This window comes from Aotus nancymaae, unplaced genomic scaffold (genome assembly GCF_030222135.1).
Source record: "Aotus nancymaae isolate 86718 unplaced genomic scaffold, 86718_ANA_hifiasm-v0.15.2.pri h1tg000007l, whole genome shotgun sequence".
Lineage (NCBI taxonomy): Eukaryota > Metazoa > Chordata > Mammalia > Primates > Aotidae > Aotus > Aotus nancymaae.
The window spans coordinates 55,354,984-55,368,271 of record NW_026988418.1 but is presented as its reverse complement, the minus strand read 5'-3'; positions in this window follow the sequence as shown (position 1 = coordinate 55,368,271).

Here is a 13,288-nt window from a genome sequence, read left to right as displayed (position 1 = left end):
CATTTCACAGAAATAGAATAAGACAATATGTAGTATTTTGCACTTAACATAATGTTATGGAGGTTCATCCATGTGGTAGCATGTATAAGATTTCATTGCTGAATAGAATTCCATTGCACAGGTACACCACATTTTGTTTATTCATTTAGCAGCTGATGGACACTGAATTATTTCCAGTTTTTGACTATTGTGGATAATACTGCAGTGAACATGCCGGAATAATTCTTGAATAGACATATGTTTCCCTTTATTTTGGATAGATTTCTAGGGGTGGACTTGTTGAATCATATGATAACAGTATGTTTAACTTCTTAAGAAACTGTCAAACTGGTTTCCAAAGTGATTATTATTTTACATTCCCAACAGAAATATTTGAGGATTCCAGCTTTCCCACATAATCAGCAAGACTTGGTATTCTCTGTCTTTTTAAGATTAGTCATATTCATGGGTATAATGTGGTATATTAGTGTGGTTTTAATTTACATTTACCTAAAGACAGATGACGTTGAGTACCCTGTTATATGCTTTTTAGCCATCTATATTTCTTCTTTCGTAACATGTGCATCCATGTTCTTTGCTGATTTTTAAAATTAGGTTGCTTCTTTTTTTTTTTTTGAGACAGTGTTTCGTTCTTGTTGTCCAGGCTGGAGTGCAGTGAGGCAAAGTCGGCTCACTGCAACCTCCCCGTCCTGGGTTCAAGTGATTCTCCTGCCTCACCCTCCTGAGTAGCTGGGATTACAAGCATGTGCCACCACACCCGGCTAATTTTGTATTTTTAGTAGAGATGGAGTTTTCTCCATATTGGTCAGGCTGGTCTCGAATTCCCGACCTCAGATCGTCCAACAGCCTCGGTCTCCCAAAGTGCAGGAATTACAGGCGTGAGTCACCCTGCCTGGCCTAGGTTGCTTCTGATTGAATTAAAAAAGTGTTCTTTATATATTGTGAATTCAAGTCCTTTGTAGGATATATGTTTAGCAAATATTTTCTTCTAACCAATGACTATTTTCTTCTTAATGATCTCTTTTGAAGCAGAAAGGTTTTAAATTTTAGTAAAGTCCGTTTTATTAATGGTTTCTATTTGGCTTGTGTTTTTGGTACATTATCTTAGAAGTCTTTGCTTAACCCAAATTCACAAAGATTTTCTCCCGTGAATTCCTCTTGAAGTTTTATATTTTAGCTCTTACAACTAGGTCTATATCCATCTTGAGTTAATTGCTGTGCATGTGTTATGTCAGGCAAAGTGCCATGAGGGGGCTTTGTCTGGATAGCAGCAGGGGAACTTGGAGATAAGTCATGTTTCAGAGTTATCCTTCCCAAGCCCATGAAACTGAGATTTCCTCCTGCATCTGTCAGTGACTGGCTAATGCCTTGAGGGAAGACAGATAAATGGGAAATATGGATTATACATTTCCATGTATGTCCCATTTTGGGGACCTGGGTGCAAAATGGTTACAGTAGCCCAAGGGTAGTCTTTCCAGAAGAACCCTTAGGAGCAAAACACACCAAAAGCAGGGAAGGATTGTACAGAGGGGCTAACAGGGATCTCAGGTGATCTAAGTTAGTCTCCTAGGAAGTGTCCTCCTGAAATGGATGCAAAGGGGAACTTCCACATATCAAGGACTCGGTAAACATGTGTCTTTGGAGTTAGGAGCAGATAGAAGGCATTTCATAGTTTGTAAATATTTTTGTCAACATGAATATAGCAGGCATCTAGACTTATAATCCCCTAAAGAAAAGATAGAGAAATTTGACAACCAAAGGTCCCATCCATTTAAGAACCAGTGAGCTCTGAGAGAATCCTAAGGGTTAGCTGATACTGCCCTATCTCAACTCACAGACCACACACTTCTAAGATTTGTTAAGTTTCCTATGTGTGGCCAGAGGAACACTAGCACAAGGAATTTGATAGTCTGAGTAAAGAGACAATTCAGGGAATGTAATGTTGCATAGTCACACCGCATTACGTATCACTCTCACTGCAGTCGCCTTTCTGAAAATGAAACCACTGATATTCAATTGAAACACATGGAAGTCAAAACACGTGATGGACAAAAGTTGAAAGGTTGGATCTGTGTTTTAAATTATTGTGTCCTCAGCTTGAATAAGGGTGGATAAAGTGCAGACCCCACTGGAATGCCTTCTAGATTTGTGAAGTGGAATGAGCGGTAAAGAAAGAATGCAGTTATACAGCTTAGTAAAACAAAATATCTTTCCCGCCTCACATTTTTAAAAAATTTTGCCTGTTCTCAGGGTTCCAGGCCCAAGTCTAGCACCAATGCCTAACCGTGGCAGAGAAGAATCGACTTCCCAGGTACCTTCACGTATTTTGGGGCCTATAAAGGGTGGAGCTCCTCAAAGGTAGGGTTCCTGGAGTCTCCTAGATGTCTGAGAGGCCTTTGGACAGGATATGGGCAAGTGTGCAGATGCGGGGATGGTCACATTTAACAGAGTCCAGGAATATAACTTCAGAGAGCACATGCTGTACCGAGAACTTTGATACCTGTCACAAAATACCATGTCTATGCATTTAAATTTGGCATGCATATTCCTAATAGTATTTTAGGGTGGAATATAGCATCACACCATGCAGCCTTATGGAAGCCAACTTTGTATGCAACTCAGTTACAGGCTTGGTTAGGCTTCTTCTTGGCCCCAGCCTAGGTTAAACGGTACCTTTAAACTGGTTTCACCACTGGGAAAAGGATGTGTGTCCAGGAGATAATAAAAAGCATTAGAGAGAGATGGCAGCACACCGTAGGGGTGTTCTTAAGTGTGTAATGCTTCCAGATAGGATTGTTATTATGCTATTTCTAAGAACAGTACTCTGAACTAGCTCTCTGAGCTCTGGTGCTGACTAATGGCCAATTCTGGAAGGAATCATTGTTCCTTTTCTTAGACAAGGAAAATTGAACTCCTCCTGATTTAGCTAAAATATCCACAAAATGATTTGGAGAAAAGACAGAAAACACTGTTTCTTTCAGTTGCTATGATCTCCCTTTACTGATGGATAGCATGGACAAGGAAAAAAGGTAGCCCCGTCAATTTTCATTGTAAACAGAAAGTGACAGACTGCCTGGGAAATACATCAATAGTCCTTACTATGGAAAACCTTCTTACACGTGGAATGCTTTTACTAAGATGTGTCTGATCTTTGTAGGACTCTTCCTGATGGTCTAACCTGGAATCTGTAGATTTACACGTCCTTGTTCCTTGGAAACCCTCACATAATCTATGCTACTGTCAGAGTTATCAAATGGAGATGACCAAAAATGACTCCATATTATGTAAGTTACAATCTCACGCGTCACTTACAGAGCTCATATGTCACATCTGGGCTAGATCATTTCCTGGTGTGGAAGGAAGGCTCTCTGGGGACTGATGGTGGTGATGGTGGTGGTCTCAGCTTTGTTGTTGCTTTATGTGTGCCTCACAATTAATTTTATTCTGGAATACAATAATATAAATTTATAAAATTTGATACTCGGTATGATTTATGATTCTCATAAGGTTTATTTGCAGCCCGTTCTTTCCTGTTGTCTCCATTTCAGGTGAATATTCTCTTATGCAATTCCCTGACCTTTCTTAAAACAGAGATCATGTCCTTTGAAGGAACTTGGATGAAGCTGGAGCCCATGATCCTTAGCAAACCAGCTCAGGAACAGAAAACCAAATACTGCAGGTTCTCACTTATAGGTGGCAGCTAAATAATGAGAACACACTGACACAAAGAGGGGAACAACAGACACTAGGGCTTACCTGAGGGTGGAGGGTGGGAGGAGGGAGAGGAGCAGAAAAAATAACTATTGGGTACTAGGTGTAGTACCTGCATGATGAAATAATCCATACAACTTGAGTTTATATAACACACCTCTACACATATTCCTGAACCTAAAATAAAGTTTAAAAAAATAGTGAGTGTTGGCCAAAGTCAAACCAGAATAATCCGTGTGTAGGGTCATGGTTAGCTTATGGGTTAAATACTCAGTGGCCTTTAGGTCCCGATTAAACTCAACATGTTGCTGAAGCACCTTCCCAAACTATATATTCTTTTGCACATGCCCATTTGCAACTACAGAAGCATGATGACAGTTTTCACTGCTGTCTTGTGGTCTTTGTTTGGAACTCCAGTATAAGTTATAAATTGAAGGTCTCTGTTTTATTACATGGATTTAGAGGCCAAGATAAGTACAGCTTATTGAAGTGCATAAAGAGACTCTTGTTTCTCTGCAGACCAATGGAGTTGAGCTGCCCTCTTTATTCTTAATGAATTATCTTTTATATTTTTCTGGAAAGTGAGTGATTTTTATATTTGTTATTAAAAGTTTTATACAGAGTTACTTATACTGCCTTTATTTATCCCATTGAGAAATGAATTCAATATCTCATTTCTTTGTTTACCAGTAACTCAAAAATAATTCATCACTCTGAAAATTTACTTTTACCCACTGAGCAATTACAGACTGGGACTGCGATGGATTTTAATAAGCTTGGTACATAATTGCTCAATATATGGTATGTGATAAGCTTAATTTCATTAGCACTCCTCATAAATCATCACAATGTGATTTTCAGGGGGAAGCCGCATGGCTTGGAGCTCTGGCCTGCTGAACCTTGTGTTCGTGGTCAACAGCTCTATGGTGATGTGGAGTCTTGTGAGGCTTCCTGACAGGTGAGAGGCATCTCAAGGGACTGTTTCAACAGGAAGGTAATCACAGCTTCCTCATTCATGGCATAGCTTAAAACACCTTTGCTCTCAAGACATTGATTCATTGTTTCTTTTTCTTCTCACATGCTCTTGGGATCCTGCACCTCCCCCTCATGGCTGTATCTCTCCTTCTCCTCAACTCATGACAATCTCCAGGGCCCATGGGACTCAGGAAGAAGTTGTCTGGTGTGGGGTTGAGTCTTTTCACTTAGAAGCTGCCCTAGTACTGCCATGTCCCACTGAGACTTCTTTGGTGAGCTGACCTCCTTAAACCATTCAGCTCATCCATGTGGACTGGAAGAAAATTCGGTTTTGATAAGACGTGTAATGCAATTCTCCCTCATTTCTCCTGACACAAAAGGCAGTAACTTTGGTCTTCAGGAAAACATCCTTCCCCCGAGCCCTGAGATCCTCCGGCATAAAAATTAGAAGAGGGAAACAGGCTGAACTGCAATAGCTGAAGAAACTCTACTCTGGGCCCTCCACGTCGGACCTCTTCCCCAGAGGAGGGAAGCTTCCTGCCAGGGCCACCAAGAGCAGAGGACTCACATTATGAAGCCTGACCCATTCTCTTGTGATTGGGTTGCTGTTCCAGCATTGGCTTGCAGGTAAAATTCACAAATGAGAGATCTAAAGTATCCAGTTCACAATATGCCTTCCCCAAATCCTTGGTACTTTTGCTTTCCTGGGCCCCTTCCTCTATCATATATATACATATGTACTTTAAGTTCTGGGGTACATGCACAGATTGTGCAGGATTGTTTCATAGGTATACACATGCCATGGTGGTTTGCTGCCTTCATACCCCCGTCACCTACATTAGATATTTCTCCTACTGTTATCCCTCCCCCACCTCCCCAGCCACTGCTATCCTTCCCCTAGCCCCGCAACCTCCAACAGACCCCAGTGTGTGATGTTCCCCTCCCTGTGCCCATGTGTTCTCATTGTTCAACACCCACTTATGAGTGAGAACATGCAGTGTTTACTTTTCTGTTCATGTGTCAGTTTGCTGAGAATCATATTTCCAGATTCATCCATGTACCTGCAAAGGACATGAATGCATCCTTTTTTATGGCTGTATAGTTGATGTATATATGCCAAAATTTCTTTATCTAGTCTATCTTTGATGGGCATTTGAGTTGGTTCCAAGTCTTTGCTATTGTAAACAGTGCTGCAATGAACATACATGTGCATGTGTCTTCATAATAGAACGATTTATAATCCTTTGGATATATACCCAGTAATGGGATTGCTGGGTCAAATGGAATTTCTATTTCTAGGTCCTTGAGGAATTGCCACACTGTCTTCCACAATGGTTGAACTAATCTACACTCCCACCAACAGTGTAAAAGTGTTCCTATTTCTCCACATCCTCTCCAGCATCTGTTGTCTCCAGATTTTTTCATGATGGCCATTCTAACTGATATGAGATGGTATCTCAATGTGGTTTTGATTTGCATTTCTCTAATGACCAGTGCATCTATCAAATATTAAGATATGTTTACTACTGTGTTGATATAAAGATAATGTATTATTATTATATGGTGAAACATTTTCTTTGACCTGAAAAAACATTGTTTTTCTTCTGATTTTAGAATAAATGAAAATGTTTTGATGTGGTCCATAGGTACCCACCTACTGTGCAGCCCCTGGTCTTACCTGATTCAGGCTGATATAGCCAAGCACCATGAACTGAGTAGCTTATAAACAACAGAAATTCATTTTTTCTCAGTTCTAGAGGCAAACGCTGGGAAGTACACAATACAGGCACACACAGATTTGGTGTCCAGGGAGGGTTCCTGTCCAGAATCACAGATGCCCCTCTCTCTGTGTCCCCCCATTATAGAAGGGCAAGGCAGCTCTCTGGCCTGTTCATGAGGGCACTCATTCCATTTACAAGGGCTCTGTTCTTGTGACCTGTTAATTCCCAAAAGCTCCCACCTCCTAATACTAGCACCTTGGGGGTTAAGATTTCAACGTAAGAATTTGAGGGAGATGCAAACATTCAGTCCACAGCACACCCTGTGTTCCCTGATGAGATGCAGAATAGCAGAGACTGGAACTGGTAGACATGATAAAGGAGAAACAGGAGGAGAGAGGAGGCGGAGGAGGAGGAAGAAGAGGAGAGTGAGCTGAATAACAAGTTGGTTCTTTTTCCTGGCCCCACAGTGGCTACCTCTCCCTGCAGGGAGCATCCCCTGACCCTGTTCCTCACACACACCTCATTCTGGTCTCTCATCTCCTAACCTTTTTCTAAAAAAAAAAATCCTCTAGTCTCTCCTCCCCTTTTCTCATTCTGGGGACTCCCTTCTTTTCTACTGGGTCTCCTCAAGTTCTACTTCAGGAGCAGAACCGGCCCTCCACTGCCCACCCCCTCAGGCCTCATTTACAAAACCCTTTTCTTGTGGTTCTGCAGAGTCTAAGGCACAAGATTCTCCCAAATGAAAGGGAGGTGCAGGCCAGGCCTGCTTGTGGAGGGGTGGAGTCTCTCTGCTGAATCTGAATCCAGCTGTCCCAGGTCATTCTAGATGAGAATCGGTGATGACTATTAAATCCATCATTGTTAGTGGAAAAAAAAGCCAACCACAGGGAACACACAGTGTACAACTGCAGATAAGCTGAGACCTGTTAGGAGTGCGCTATAAGCAGAAATTTTAATATAAACAAGAAAAGGAACATCATGGTTATGTGTGGTAACTGCTCAGGGCAGGGAGGGTGCTGTGATCAGGAAGGGACTGGTGGAAAGCTTCTGGAACCTATCCAGGTTCTGGGTGTTAATCTAGGTGGGGGATATGTTCATTTGTAGCAATTCATTAGCCTGCACATTTATATTTTGTGTACCATTATGCATAACGTTTCACACAATTAAACAGGAAGTTTCCTGCCAGTACATAGGATGCTGGGAACCACACGTGAGTGATTGGCAGTTTCCTTTCTTCAACCAAAGCATCACCGCCTTCTTCCTCCTTTTTCCGGATTAGCCTACCTGGCCGATGGCTGGCTTGTGGACTGAGGAAGTGAAATCCCTTTCCCTCCCTATTTAGGCAGTGTGTGGAATCGGTGACCTGGTCCGTCTTTATTTTCCTTCATCCAGAGATCAACTTAAAAATAGAGCTCATGAAAATGAAAACCATAGTATCAGGGATAAGCAAAGAGAGAAAGAGAGAGATTTGCAGGAACATATTAAAGATGTATTTTAGAAATCAAATGAAACTTTCAAAAGTATAAAAGAGAAGAAAGATCATCTCAAAAGGGCACGAGTGGGAAACCCAGATATGAGTAACAGAATTTCCAGGAAAAAAAAATAAAAAGCTGTTTTAACAGTTGCAGAATTCCAGCTTGTCAGGAGGAAGGAGTTGGTTGGGAGCAGTGTCCAGAAGTTTGGTGAGAAGAGGATGGGAGGGAAGGGCTGTGCGCCCTCTGGGGGAAGGACAGAGCCTGCCATGTCCTTGATGATTTTGGCCTTTGGTGATAACGGCGCAAACACCGGGAAGACCAGGCTTTGCTACAAGATCTAGACAAATGGGTTGTAAAACATCACTTGTTTCCACACGCCTGTAATCCCGGCACTTTGGGAGGCCGAGGGGGGTGGATCACGAGGTCAAGAGATCGAGACCATCCTGGTCAACATGGTGAAACCCCGTCTCTACTAAAAATACAAAAAATTAGCTGGGCATGGTGGCGCGTGCCTGTAATCCCAGCTACTCAGGAGGCTGAGGCAGGAGAATTGCCTGAACCCAGGAGGCGGAGGTTGCGGTGAGCCGAGATCGCGCCATTGCACTCCAGCCTGGGTAACAAGAGCGAAACTCCGTCTCAAAAAACAAAAACAAAAACAAAACAAAAAAAAACTCGTTTCAGCTGGATGAAATAAAGGTGTCACTTTTATTTTGAGTCTTTTCTTCTGCATGTGGGCAAAGGAGAGTCTTGCAACTTTGTTACTAATAGATTCTCTGATTGTTTTGCAGACGCCTAATGGTAGCTGCAGATGGGCTGAATGTTTTCTGGAGCTGGTGCAGTTTTCTCTTAGCTTCTCTCCTAACCTTATTCTCAATCCCTCTGCGTTAAATTAGATGTGGTAAAATCTTGCTTGAATCCCAAACACTCATGTTTTTAGTAACGTGAACGTTTGGGGTTCAAGCAGGATTTTACCACATCTGATATATACTTTTTTTCAAGAATGAAACAAGTTCTGAAGATCCAGAGCCTAGTTCTCACATGAATAATATTAAGCTTTCTTCCTAAGGTTGGGTTTTACAGTTACTGATTCCTGGAAAGCTGGTGTCATTGCCCTTAAGCCTGATCCATGAGGAACACACCTCACACTTAAAGGTGGATTTTTACTGCATATTGGGTACACTGTACACTACTCCAGTGACAGGAGCACTAAAATCTCAGACTTCCCCTATACAGTTCGTTCATGTAACCAAAAACCACTTTTTTGTTTCCCAAAAGCTATTGAAATAAAGAAGGTATATGAAAGACAAAAGTATGTTTTTCATTTCTCTCAGAGAGAGAACACTCTCCATGAACTTAAAATACACAAAAAGATGGGTTTCAAGATACTGAACATTAAGCAAAAAAGGATAGTCATCGTTGAGAGATGTGAACCAGACAGCCGAGCCCCTCAATTGCTTCCACTGACTGCCATGAGAGAGCTTCCAAGCTAAGTACAGGGAGGAGAAAGTGAAAAGGACCCCAGTGCACACCTTTGAGTTAAGGACAGTGAGCAGAGTGTCCAGGGTAGCTTAGACTCGAAGTAGCATAAAACCTACAAATAGGACCCAGTCAGAAGAGAGCTGCAGAAAGTAAATTACAGTGAATAGCAGAGGCTGTCCCTACTGCGTCAGCACAGTGCTGATTAAGAAAGTACGGATCAGAGCCTACATTTGATAAAAATATTCCAAAGTCAAAGGGAAAATCATTTGAAAAGATTAGAGAGTCTGGTGCCTGGCTCACACACAAGGCTGGGAATGGTGCCTGAATTATAATTAAAACTAAAATTAACTCATAATTTATATGACAAAGGATAGTTTCAAAAAGGTTTTTGCTCAGTAGCAGGCCATGAGCCCTGCTCTGGACCACCTCACAAATCATAAAAACAAGACAGAAAATGATTAGACTGCTTCCAAGTGATTTAACTGCATCCCTGAAGACAGCTAAAAATATATAGGAACACAAAAATATCCAGCACTCAACAAAATAACATACACAATGTAAGGCTGGCTGCATCACGGAGAGTTCGGACACACCCCCTCCCCTCGCAGGGAGTTCGGACACGCCTCCTTCCCTTGCCGGGAGCTCGGACACACCTCCCCACCCCACCCCCACCCCCCCGGGGAGCCCGGGAAAAAAGCCCCATCAGGACCTACCTGATACCATTTTGTCCCATCCAGGCCCCACTCCCTACCTACCATTTTGTCCTATCCAGACCCCACTCCGTGCCTGCCATTTTGTCTTCCTGCCTACTATTTTGTCCTATCTGGGTCCCACTCCCCTCCATTTTGTTCCATCCGGGTCCCACTCCCCTCCATTTTGTCCCATTCACCTTGGGCACAGCCAATCAAATGCCTCCACTCCCTATTAAACCCCGTGACTGAGAGGAGTCCGCGCGACTTCTCCAGCCCCTCCTGTCGGACCGCAGAACCTCACCCGGGAGCCTGAATAAATTCCTTTGCATTGGATTATTTTCGTGCTGGCCTCAGTTTCTTCATTTTATCCTCCACGAGAACAGACCTTACACACAACATCTGGTAAACCATCAAAGATTCTGAGGCCTGGAAAGACACCTATATGAGGAAATGAGTAAGTCTTTGGAAGCTGACCCAGCTGAGAAATAAACCCACCCATCTATGATCAATGATCTTTGATGGAGACACCAAGACAACATGATAATAGACTAGATAAAGAAAATGTGGCATATATGCACCATGGAATACTATGCAGCCATATAAAGAAATGAGATCATGTCATTTGCAGGGACATGGATGGAGTTGAAAGCCATTATCCTCAGCAAACTAACACAGGAACAGAAAAGAAAACACTGCGTATTCTCATTTATAAGTGGGAGCCGAATGATGAGAACACATGGACAGATAGGGTGGGGGTGAGGACAACACACACTTGGCCCTGTCTGGGGGTGGGGAGTTGGGGAAGGGAGAGCATCAGGAAGAGAAGCTAATGGATGCTGGGCTTAATACCTAGGCAATGCGATGAGCCAGATTATCTGTGCAGCAAACTACCATGGCACACATTTACCTGTGTAGCAAATCTGCACATCCTGCACATGTACTCCTGAACTTAAAGTAAAAGTTGAAGTAAAAAACAATAACAAAGAAAGAAAAAAATCCACTTAAACATCCATACTTGCACCAAAACAAACTCAAAACTGATTATAGAACTAAACATAAACTGCAAATCTAGAAAACTTACAGTAGCAAACATAAGAGAAATTTTCATGATGTAGAGTTAGACACAAAATATACTTAGTTATATCAACACAAAGTATTAAAGAAAAGATTGATAAGTTCAACTTTATACAAATTAAAAATTCTTGGTCAGCACAAGACACTGTTAATAGAATAAAAAGCTCCAAATTGGGAGAAAAATATGAAAACCCCACATAGGTCAAAAGACCTGTGTAATGGGTAATTGTGTGTATAACTTTCACCAAGCCATGGTGTACCAGGACATTTGTTCCAGCATTTTTCTGGGTGTGTGCTGGAGGGTGTTTCTGGATGACAGTAACACTAAAATAGACTAAGTGAAGCAGATTGCCCTCTCTCTGATGGGTGGGCCTCATCCAATTAACCAAAGGCCAGAGGAGAAGGAAAAGGTCTAATGAGAAGAAAATGCTTTCCTGGGTATCCAGCTTTCCATCTTGGGAATTGCAGCCTCCATAATCATATATCCAAATATATATATACACACACATACATGCTGTGTACATAAATACGTACACACACACATTTCATAAGTAGGAAGGATTGTATTTTTAAAAGTTCGGCTATCCAATGACTATTGCTGAAGCTGGCCAATGAATATGAGGATGTTCTAGTATGTGATTCTGTCTCCTTTTTTATACTACTCAAGTACTGCATTTGAAGAAGTAGGATAGATAATAGCTGAATTTCTCCACATACACTTCAAAGCCCTAGGGATTAACACAGAGTCAAAAATACCACCCATAATCCTGCCCCCAACCAGGGCTAGGGAACACTGTGGCCTTCAGGTGATTTTATTTAGCTGGACCTGGGAGCCACACAACAGCAGAGGCAGCAGGAAACACTATGCAAATAGAAACCAGCACAGCAGGGAGGGCCTGTTCATGACAGAACACCCAGAAAAACCATCCTCAGACAGCCAGTGTGGAGAAACACAGACCATGCCTTTGACCTGGTGGATCAGAACCCTGCTACTGGGGAATGGATGGGCAGGGGTTTCATGGTACAGAGGACCAGAGGGACCAATCTTCCAATGCTCTCTGCAGAAAGAAACAATGGAGTTGAGGATACAGGGAGGAAAGGTAAATTTCTGAAGAGAGTGTGCAGTTCCAGGCAAAGAACCCTGTGTTCTGCAGCTTAAACTGTGTACTTGGACGAGGACAAGGAGGTCCAGCTCTCCTGTGGCCATGAGAGGGACCCTCAAGACAGCAGAAGAAGGAATAGAGCAGAATTCAGAGAGCAATGAGGAGATGGGGACAGAAAGGGCCTGGCAGGGTGGGAGCCCATGGGACACTGGGGTAAGACCAGACAGAGGTTACAGCAGCCACTGGAGAGAAAAAATGGAAGAGAAAAAGCAGCGGGAGAATGAGCTGTCACCATCGACAGAGTGAAATAAGAAGTGAGTGCAGCTAAGAGCCATAGATGTGATTACCTCTGCACCCTAAGCATAAAAGCGAACGGATCCACTTGCTGAATGGAAGTTTTCTTTTAATCATCTTTGGTTTCAGAACACTGGAGGCGTGAATGGTCCCCTTGTGTGTTGTCTGCTGAGCCTTCGAGTGCATCATCTTCCAGCTGCGGAGGGTTCTTCATCCCAACAGAGGGGGCTAAAAGCAGCTCTGAAAATAAAATACAGCCAATAACATCCACTGGCACCCATGATCTTACTGTGACTTTCTCTTCCACCCAAAGGACGTCAAATCAGGAATGTGGCCTTGGACAAGAAAGTCCAAAGGAGGAGGGGAAGCCAATAGAGTGACTTTAATATTTTCTTTTTTGTTGATCTTTCTTCCATTACTCAGTAATGACAAGATTGCCAGGAGGCAAAGGCACTCCCGATTCACAAAAATATTCAAGAATCAAGCTCTGGGAATGTCTTTAATTATCACCACTTAATTTTCTCATCTCACTTTATCCCTCTTTTCTAGACTACTGAGTCTTATTAAATTTATGCTTTGTATATTCTTTGCATTTTCAGAAGAAAAGGGAAAACTTTTTCTCAAACTTCTGAAGTACTGCAGTATTGTTAATTGGGCAGGTTGGGAAAAGCCATCAAGAAAAGATCAAGAGATAATTTAGGTTGTATTCTCCCTAAATCTATCAAGCCTTTCTCTGCAGGGAGAGCATGGGCAGAGCAGATCCA